The 11,186-nt window shown below is 42.2% G+C and overlaps 1 long non-coding RNA gene across 1 annotated transcript; it reads left to right on the forward strand.

Moving 5' to 3' along the window:
• The first annotated feature begins 2,892 nt into the window (after nucleotides 1-2,892).
• On the forward strand, nucleotides 2,893-5,770 carry LOC138849253 (uncharacterized). Its single transcript, XR_011387781.1, has 2 exons — nucleotides 2,893-3,355; nucleotides 5,534-5,770. It is a non-coding gene; the product is annotated as an uncharacterized lncRNA (long non-coding RNA).
• Nucleotides 5,771-11,186: the final 5,416 nt, after the last annotated feature.

Below are 11,186 nucleotides of genomic sequence, written 5' to 3' on the forward strand. Positions count from 1 at the left end.
TGCACTGTGATCCTAATACAGGCATGAGCCAAGTTCTATGAATACCTAGAGATGAGTAAAACCTGTTCCATCTGAGCGACTAAGCAAATACTTCCCAGCAGAGGTGACAGTGACCTTTCAAGGACTGTATAACAGGATACTGCAGACACTGAAGGCCTGTGAGGAAATCCCTTAAGGACATGAATCAAGTGCGTAACACCTGCTGGAGGTGCTGGGCCTTACCCCAGCTGGAAAAAAGAAATAGGCGACAAGTTTGGGCAATCAATTTTTTTAAAAAGATTTATTTATTTAGAAAGTCAGTTACAACGAGGAGAGACAGAGAGGGATCCTTCTGGTTCACTCCCCAGATGGCCACAATGGCCAGTGCTGGACCAGGCCAATTCCAGGAGCCAGGAGCTTCATCCAGGTCTCCCATATGGGTGATAGAAACCCAAACATCTGGGCCACCTTCTGTGACTTTTCCAGGCCACTAGCAGTGAGTGGGATCAGAAGTGGAGCAGCCAGGACTTAACCTGCTAAACCGCAACTCCAGTCCCAGGGCAACCAGTTGTTAAAGTGTGTCTTTTGTGTAAGATTTCAAGTATTCATAAAAGGAAAGAGAATAACAGAAATGATCCCTCAAAAGTCCATCACCCACATTGAACAGTTCTTCAAATGGCTCATCTGTTTACTGAGACCTTGATTCTGATTCTTTCTCCTTTTTTCCTGAGTTCTTTTCTAAGTGTAATCCAGACAGCTATTATGAGTTCACCTCTTCTGATTTTGATATGTATCTCTAAAATAATGGACATTGTCTTGTATAATCACAATGCAATTATCACACACAGAGAGAGAGAGAGAGAGCACTAGCTAATGGTATCTCTTAGGTAGCTCCTAATATCAGTTCAAATTAAATTTTTCCATTTTTCTCTTTACATGGTTCACATATTAAACTGGAGAGAATTTAAAAAAAAAAAAAAAAAAAAAAAAAAAAAAAACCAGACACCATCCAATGGAGCTAGGTAACATCTCATCCACAGTGCGAGCTCCTGGAGGACCCAGGCTGCATCTAAACCTTTGTTGGCTTACTCTGTTCCTAGAACAGTGGCCAGTCCAGAGTTACCCCTAAATAACAGTTTGCTGAACTATACTGAGCTGAATTAAGTAACAGCTTTTAAGTAAGGTGGCATCTCACCAGGACTCTGTCTTAACATAAATCTAATGGCATTTGTAAGATTGACGGTCAACAGTGTAGGTATTAAGGACCACGAATCATAAACTGGAGGTTTTGAAACAGAAAGTCTCAGTGTGTAGATAGGTCTGCTGAAATGTATCTGAGCTGTCTGGAGTAGTGGATGGAGGCACATTTACCCTTTATCATCTGAACAGACCAGTATCAAGATGGATATTTCAACCAGCCTAACATGTCTCGTGTGATTTAAAAATAATATTTACTTCACCAACGTTCTCAGTGAGTTTTCTTGAACAAACTCAGGCACTAAGACCATAAAGCCCTGGAGATGAAAGCACTCTATCCAGGAATCACGGTACTTATCACTCACACATTTCTAGCAGCTCCCCATTGGAGATGCGGCTTATGTATTCGTCTCATTGTGTCTCTGTGTTACAACCAACGATGAAATGTACAGGACAAATATTACTGTCTACATTGAAAGGTGACGACACTTTAGAACCCTGTGAAGTGGCTGATGTTGTCAAGTTCTCAAAGCTCCTTATGGTTGGAGGCAAGATTTGAAAATCTCCGGATACTAAGAAAGGCATCGGCTTTGTATTTCTCACTGTTCCCTTGACGTGTATTCCCATTGTCAGCATTCTCTTGTTCTCATTTGTTCTGTGACACCAAATCTTCTGATGAAGAGTGGGATGGGAGAGGGAGTGGGGGAGGGGATGGCTGCGGGAGGGAGGGAGGTTGGGGGGGGAAATCCACAACAATGCAAAAGTTGCACTTTGTAAATTCACATTTATTAAATAAAAAAAAAAAAAAGAGAGAGAAGGAACTGGAAGAGCGACTGCTCCCTATCTTTGTGATTGGGTAAAGAACCGGCGAGAAATCTGAAGCATTCACTAGAGCTGACGACCTCCTCTTCAGATTATATCTGTAGAGTCTTCAGGCTCCATTATTATTTTTCAAGTTTTCTTCAAAGAAATAAGCAGAATTGTATTTACTTCATAGAGTAAGCCTCTACTGGTAATTGATGACCTCATGTGATTTGAACTATTCGTTATTTAATTGGTGAATGTTTTTTAATCAGACAGAAAAAAAAAAGCTAAAACATGCTTTAAAAAGTATTAGTGTCTGAAATTTGCTCAGAGTATCTGTAATATGTGTAATATGCATATAGGTATAAGTCACATTAATACTGCATTGAATTTTGACAACATTAAATTTCAATATGAAAATATCATATCAGGTTATAGTTTTAAAATAAAATGCGTAGAACAACAATTAGTTCTGGTTCAATTATTCCATGGCAAATTATCTTCAGTCAATTACTATGAATAAATGTACATGGTTCTTGCATTATTAATATGGGAGCTACAAGTTCTGCATTTAGCTTTCTATCATTGTTGCTTGTATGACACTCATTTTGTTCAGCTTGTGGTCTTGTTTCCAGTACTACTCGAGGTCTCATTTTCTTTTTTATTTTCCTTCAAACTATTTTATTACAAAAGGTTTTCCTAATTATTGAAAATAGAATTATTTTGTATAAGTGCCCTTAGAAAGGATTGCATAATAGTCAAGTGCTGTAACTCCTAAAACCTAAAGAAATTGGTGCAAGATGTGAATGAAGATTATTTTGGATTTTTCTTTTATCTGAAAGCCCCACAAATTTAATTGCAGGATCAATTGTTTCCACTTAGGAGCCAGGCTGATCTCCGGGGGCTATATTTGCTTCCAAATCTCATTGCCTCAGCTTCGGATTGAGATCACACACTCTGTCTTCTCACACTGTAATTTCTCAGGACACTCCACAGAGATAGGTGCTAATTTCTATCCTTCTTTATTTCCTACAAGTGGAATTAGAGTGAGATTGTTCAATCAGCTTTTTTTTTCCCTTTTAAATTAACTTTCATCACTTTGAACATTCTTGAAAATGAAGGAACTCCATCCACCTCGCCCAGGAAATTGTGCAGATGTACAAGGCTGAAGTTTCACTTTCTGTTTCGTTATGGTTTTTGTTAATTGTTAGTACCAGGGGAGATGTCCTTGACACTGAAAATATTCCTTTAAAGAACTGGAAGAATAGATGCCACTCATCTGATTGGAGCTGTTGCAATTTAAAACAAAAGAAAGGGAGTTTTAGAAGACTGACGTCAACCTGTGCAGCAGCCGGAAGCTGGGGACGATGCCAAGGTGGGTTGCCAGTGAGGCACAGGCAGTGGCAAGTCTGTCTTGTCAAAAGTTGGTGGATGGGTGGGATACTGAGAGCTTTGCAATCAAGTGTGTTTTACCCTTTTCTGTATTTGCCCCAGCAGTGAGCATGGTGCTAGGCATAAAATAGGTGTTCAATACAGGTTTGCTGTGTGAATGAACACATTAGGTCAGAAAATGGATATTCACATAACATGGGATCTCTCATAAACTCTTCATTTCAACCCCTGTATACTTCTAGAATATGCCAGGGTGCTCTTGCCAAAATGCTAGTCTGGTCCTGATTTAATTACATCTAACTAGCTTCAGTGGCTCCCTTCTGCCTATAGGAATCTGTTGAAATTCCATAGTGGCACGGAAAGCCCTCACTCCACCTCAGTCTTCAGGTTTATATGGGGCTCCCACTGCCTTCCACAAAGCCCTCTCAATATTCATGAAATTGCCACACCAACTTACAGTCCCTTCCTGTGCTTCTCTGTGTGCTGTTCCCTGTAGCCTTTCTCTTTATAGATTTAGCCAAGTGCCTCTTCGTACTAACAAGTTCAAAGCTCACCTCACCTCCTCTTCAAAGCGCTCCCTGCAGCCTACTTCCTGTAGCCCTGTTTCCCTCTGTGCCTTGCTAAGGCTCTCAGTACCCTCAGGAACTTCTGGTGAGTGATTTCCTGTCCTCCGTCTCCCTGCTCTGCTCTTTGAAGATCCTGGGTCATTTTCACATTCAATGCCCCAGCACTGACATCACAGAGCTGGGTACACTGTGGACACACTAACACATTGGAGGGAACTAAGGAGGAAAAGACAGACCCAGAGAGAGAGAGAGACACAGACAGACAGACAGAGACAGAGAGAGAGGGGAAGGAGGGAAGCAAGGAAGGAAGGAAGGAAAAAAAATTGCTCTGTATTCTAGGCTCTGTAAGCCAAAACTAGGGTAAAGTTGATTTCTTCTCTCTGTTTGGGGAAACAGAGGGTAGGCCAGCGCCGCGGCTTATTAGACTAATCCTCCACCTTGCGGCGCTGGCACACCGGGTTCTAGTCCTGGTCGGGGCGCCGGATTCTGTCCCGGTTGCCCCTCTTCCAGGCCAGCTCTCTGCTGTGGCCAGGGAGTGCAGTGGAGGATGGCCCAGGTGCTTGGGCCCTGCACCCCATGGGAGACCAGGAGAAGCACCTGGCTCCTGCCATTGGATCAGCGCGGTTCGCCGGCCACAGTGCGCCAGCCGCGGCGGCCATTGGAGGGTGAACCAATGGCAAAGGAAGACCTTTCTCTCTGTTTTTCTCTCTCACTGTCCACTCTGCCTGTCAAAAAAGAAAAAAAAAAAAACACACAGAGGGTAAGAGTCTGTTTTTCTTTCCCTCCACTCGGGAGATGAGGAACAGTTACATTTTACATCCTTAGTTCTAAATAGGAGACAGTTACTTAGCATTTAAAAGAACACTAAACAGAATATGGAACATAAATTTTAAATAATTAATTTTTGTATTTTGTTACTTGTTCATAGGCTTAATGATAAATTTAGAAAGCATTCTGCTGAGTTATGACATGATTTTAAAAACAAAAGCAATAATTTTCTTATTAAACCCTGCACTTTGAATTCAAAGAAAACCTAATTATTTCTAAGTTTACTTAACTTCAGTGTTAAGAGATGAAAACTCAACTCGGAAATAAACAAATTCTCACTCTGTACTATTTTGTTTAAATACCAAATATAAAGGTAAATATTTTGCAGTTTGGATGTGTTTTGGGGTCATGAGATCAGTCTATTTTACTTCCTCTTTACCAAGGCTGAAGGCTCTTAACTATTTATGGATCTCACTCATCAGCAAACTCGGCTTAACTGAATTGCTGCAAGTATCACGAGATTGTATTACAAGTGGAACTTTATTAAAATATAGTCTCATTTAAGACTATGTTTGGAAATCTTGCTTTATGGTATATAAAAGTGATATTATTTTGAAAAAAATAAAATAATGCTTATTAACTAATCCACAATATATACTATAAGATAAGTTACAATACACCTATAGTTACTCATGCATTACAGGTTCTTTTTTAAAACTTATTTATTGGGGTTGACGCTGTGGTTTAGCGGGTAAAGCCATGGCCTGCAGAACCAGCAGCCCATATAGGCACTACTTCAAATCCAAGCTGCTCCACTTCCAATCCAGCTCTCTGCTATGGCCTGGGAAAGCAGTAGAAGATGGCCCAAGTCTTTGGGCCCCTGCACCCACGTGGGAGACCCAGAAGAAGCTCCTGGCTCCTGGCTTCGGATTGGCGCAACTCCAGCCATTGCAGTCATCTGTGGAGTGAACCAGCAGACGAAAGACTCCCTTTCTCTCTCTCTCTCTCTCTCCGCCTCTCTGTAACTCTGCCTTTCAAATAAATAATTTTTTTTAAAAAAAAAACTACTTTATTTTACTTATCTGAGAGGCAGGAATACAGAGTATTCCACTCTGCTGTGTACTTCTCAAATGCTTCCATTGGACAGGGCTTGGCCAGGAGCCTGGAATTCATTCCAAGTTTCTATGTGAATGGCAGGAATCCAACAACTTGAGCCATCACTGTTGCCTCCCAGGATCTGCATTAGAAGGAACTTGTATCAAGCACAGAGCTGGGACTCCAACCCAGAGTCTCCAATATGGGAGACTTAACCAGCAGATAACACCTGTCCCAACAGTATAAATCCTTAATGAAGTAAAAAGAGAAATCCACGTGAAGGCTGTGGAAATGGGCTCTACAAAACACAGAGAAACTATTAAAAACTGTCCGTAGGTGATTCCCTTTGATAGTCACACCTGCATTCACCATTTTGCAAACTGCTTGGATTATCAGAGAACTGAAAAAAATGCACATATGAATAAACAAACAAATGAATTATCTAGGTAGGGAGGATTACTGTTTGACTCTAAATGTTCAGATGAAATAAAACTCTGCCTTGGTCGTTCATGTATGAGAGTTCTGCCTTTAGTTCTAATAACATTCTTCACTCCTTTGCAACCTTTCCGCTTATAAACACTGAGTCTTGCAGTTGGCAAACCTGTCCCAGATCAGGAAACACTGTCCAAGGCCATTCAGGACAGAACACTGACTCTGGGGCAAAACTGGGAACCCCAGGCCTGAGATTCCCAGTTGGTCCAACCACTAGACCACATTGCACCCTCCAAGCAAAGACGACGGAGGAGTAGGGGAGAGGTTGTTCCAGGGCAACCTCTATTTGTTGACCAGCATGTTTGCGGCCCTTCCAAAGGCCTGTTGTCCTAGCTGGTAAACATTTCTTTTTCACTTGCTCCTCATTTAGCCTATTTTCCATGACACCTTTGTTTCTTTTGCATGACATGGATTTTATGAGCACCAGAATAATACAGCAGAATAAAATGATCAGGGGTTAGGGCATCTGGAAGCATGTACCTATCAGGGCATTGGTGTAATACATATCTTATTATAAATAATATTTAAAAGTACATCAGCATCAAAGAATATTCTCCAAAAACACCAAAAGGCTTTTGAGCCTAAACCAAATTCTTGCCTTCTCCACAAGGAATTTTAAGGAAACAGCCATACTGCTTCAACCCAAATACAATGGAGATTTTGCCCAAATCCATAATGCTGTAAATGGAAACTTACATTTAAAAAAGTGTCTTCTAAGTACCTAGGGTGTGTCAAAAATCACATAAGATAGACAACATCAGCCAATTGTCAACTTAAGAAACAATAAAGGAAAATAAAGCATGGTCAATTACTCACAACTGAAAAGCCTTAGAATAAAGTAGGAAAACAAACTTAACACATCACCGTAATTGTTAACACTTGAGGGAAATCAAGCTCTGTATAGAGAATAAAAAGGTAGAAAACTGCACTTGAAATTCGGAAGTGAACTCTAAGCATCTGGAGTTAGACACATGGGTTAGACGGGTTAGACACATGGGTTCCAATTGTATCTAATTTCATTTAACTGTATTCCTTGATAGAGAAATTGTAGGTTTAGTCTAACACTATTATTAAAAGCCATAGTCAGGTCAATATTTGATTAACTCATGTAATGAATATACAATAAAAACACATTCTTACAATGGCAAAATGGTTCAGCCTGATTCGTAAATCGCACGGAAGTTTTTCTCTAATTCTCCCTCCATTTCCAGGGTCTGCTTCTCTTGGTTATAAAATCCCTGTCTTTAGATTTGAACCTGGGAGTGGCCGAGGAGGGGCGCTCAGCTTTAAGGCGGATTATCTGATCATCATGCCATAGTGACCCTAAACAACCAGTAGAGCCATACCTGTGGGTGCTTGTCCTTGTCAGTCAGACCTGTGGTTAGCAGCCTGAGCCTGGGCTGAGCATCAGGAGACAGTCTGTGACCTCTGAGTAACCTGGCCATGAGCCCTGACCCCTGGGTGGGGCTGGAGTATTTCAGTCCAGGCCCATTGCCTAATCCCTTTGACTCCAACAGAACCTAGAAGAAAGAATAGGATGACTCTCACCTCAAAAGGGGGTGTGGAAGGAAAAGAGGGAAAGTGGCCAAATAGCTCTAGGGTAATAGAGATTCTTGGCTTCTGTGGGTCCCCTCTTGGGAGAATCAAGGGGCTTCAATTCTTGTAAATGGTTAAAATAATAACAGGATCTTTGGACCTGGAAGCTAAAGGCCAGCCTGTTGGTCCAAGAGAAACTAATTTAATTATCAGCTAAGCCTCACTAGAAAAGAGACAGGAAAGGGGATCTCTTCGGAGCTGTAAAATTGTAAAGAAGAGTGAAATTTTTGTTTGTTTGTAAGGGACTTTTGGAAGCCAAGCTGCCCTGTGATACAACCTTACTTTTGTCATAATAGAAGCTGGAGAAAGTTCTGAGGGGAATGTTAGTGACCTTGGAGATAGCCGAGGTGAGTTTCTAAGGCAAACAGTTCAAGATGACATGCTTTTGATGAAGGAGAACTCATGGACTTCGGGTTCTATCGCACGCTACTTTGAATCTCAATTCTATCATTTTCTTGCCATGTGACCCTAGGCTATTTACTTAGCTTCTCTGTACCACAGTTTCTGTTATCTGTAAAATGGGCACATATAGTAGGAGCACCTCTTTCAGAGGCTTTTGTGAGAACTGAATGAGACAACAGATGTAAACATCTGCACAGTCCTGGCTGCATAATTAAAGTTAAGCAAATATTAACCAGTGATATTTTAATTTTTTAATTGTTTTCATGTAAGTACACCCACAGCAACCTGTAGCAGCCGGCCCAGAGGTTACTGCCATTTTATCACATGGCTTGTAGAGGTGGCAAAGGCTCAGAATTTAAGTGTCCTTAACCTAAACCTATGAATAGACTGAGGAGTTGCTGTGACATTGTGGATATTAACGGCCCCAAAGGTCGAAGCAGATGAACACCAGAACCAGTCTGTAAGGTGAAGTATAGAGATATGGCCTGGGCTGCCGTTGTGGTGCAGTGGGAGTAAAACTGCTGCCTGCAATGGGGCATCCCCTACGGATGACAATTCAAATTCTGGTTGCTCCACTTCCATTCCAGTTCCCTGCTAATGTGCCTGGGAAAGCAGTCAAAAATGGCCCAAGTTCTTGGAGCCCTGCACCCATGTGGGAGACCTGAAAGAAACTCCTGGCTCCTGGCTTCAGCCCTGGGCCAGTCCTGGATGTTGAAACCATTTGGGGAGTTAACCAGCAGGTGGTAGGTTTCTCTCTCTGTCTCTGTTTCTGTCTCTCTCTTTCTCTCTCACTCTCTAGTTCTGCTTTTTAAAATAAATAAATAAATCTTTTAAAAAAAGATATGGTCTGGTATCCAGATCGGCTTGAGTCATTTTTTAAATGGCTTATGTATTTGTGTACTTCAAAGGCAAACACACACACATGCACACACACACACATGCACACACACACACACACATAGAGGGAGAGGGAGAGGGAGAGGGAGAGGGAGAGGGAGAGGGAGAGGGAGAGGGAGAGGCAGAGGCAGAGGCAGAGGCAGAGGGAGAGAGAGAGATCTTCTATCTGTAGATTCATTCTCCAAATTAAATGACCAAAACAGCCAAGGATGCACCAGGCTGAAGCCAGGAGCCAAGAACTTTGTCTGGTTCCACATGGATGACAGGACCCCAAGTATTTGGGCCATCCTCCACTGCTTTCCCAGGTGCATTAGCAGGGATTTGGATCAAAACAGAGCAGCCAGGACTGGAATCGGTGCTCAGATATGGACGCTGGTATCACAAGTGGAAGCTTAACCTGCTAAGCCACAACCCAGGCCACTACTCAAGTCACTTTGTTTGGACAGTCCGCAAAAGACTGTGTCAAAAATAAAATGAGCACTCAGAAGAGGTAGCATGGTGGATTTATTTCCTAGGGCTGCTGGAACAAGGTTCCACACCTGGTAACTTCAAACAGAAATGCGTTCTCACATAGTTCCGAAGGCACGAAATCCAGAATCAAGTTGTCAGGAGGGCCATGCTCCCTCTGAGACTCGGTCACTTCCTTCCATTCACCTGCCCAGCTGCTGCTGGATCCATCATCCATCGCTGGAGCTGCTTGGTGCACTGCCAGTGTCTCTTCTCTGTGTCTCTTTTCTTCTTTCAAGGGCACCAGCTAGACTGGATTAAGGATCCATCCTACCCTAATGAGGCCTCATCATAATTGTGGTTAGAAAGGCCTTATTGGCCGGTGCCACAGCTCACTAGGCCAATCCTCCGCCTTGCGGCGCCGGCACACCGGGTTCTAGTCCCGGTCGGGGCGCCGGATTCTGTCCCAGTTGCCCCTCTTCCAGGCCAGCTCTCTGCTGTGGCCAGGGAGTGCAGTGGAGGATGGCCCAAGTACTTGGGCCCTGCACCCCATGGGAGACCAGGATAAGTACCTGGCTCCTGCCATCAAATCAGCGCGGTGCACCGGCCACAGCGCGCCAGCCGCGGTGGCCATTGGAGGGTGAACCAACGGCAAAGGAAGACCTTTCTCTCTGTCTCTCTCTCTCAGTGTCCACTCTGCCTGTCAAAAAAAAAAAAAAAAAAAAAAAAAAAAAAAAAAAAAAAAAAAAAGAAAAAAGAAAAAAAGAAAAAAAAAGAAAAGAAAAGAAAAAAAAAAGAAAGGCCTTATTTTCAAATAAGGGCACATTCCCAGGGGTCAGGACTTGAGCGGATCCTTCCGGGGAACACAATTCAACCTACAGATGGGGTCATGGAAGGAACACAGGTCTCGAAGTAGAGGTAGCGTCCCCTCTCAGGAGTCAGACGTGTTTTTGCTATGATTATCTGAACTTCTCTCAGTTCTAAAAACGAAATACACCTCGAGGCAAAAACTGAAATAACTAATTGAAACTGTGGGTTCAAACCAAAACTGCAATTTGAGGAACTAGGCATTACATAACTAAATAACCTAAGCCCTCACTGACCCTGGCTGCGTTAGGAAGCATTGCTTATGAAAGGTTTGAACTCTGTTTGAACAATTTCTTCAGTCGGGCAGTTCTTGTGTAACTAGTATTGCCTACCCCTCCCTTAAAATGTGTTTTTATAAATATATTTGGAAGAAACAACATGAAAGACAAGGAGATGGACAACTTAGTTTACTCTTTAAATCTCATCTTCCTACGCAATGCTTTGAGCTTTGAGTACTAAAGCAAACTATTCCTTTAAAAATTATCCCTTTAAGTTAATTGTAAACTTAAGATTTCCCCCTGAAGACCTTAATTTGTTATTTTCACCCATCTACCATCTCCCCTTTCCTCTCACCCTTGGTTAGAGTAATACACATTGTATAGTTCTCTCTGTAATATAACTGATGCAATGGTCATACTTGGAGGTTGATTTTTGTCCTCAGAACCTGTCATATTATATCGCAGT

Source organism: Oryctolagus cuniculus, chromosome 4 (assembly GCF_964237555.1).
Source record: "Oryctolagus cuniculus chromosome 4, mOryCun1.1, whole genome shotgun sequence".
In the NCBI taxonomy this organism is placed as follows: Eukaryota; Metazoa; Chordata; class Mammalia; order Lagomorpha; family Leporidae; genus Oryctolagus; species Oryctolagus cuniculus.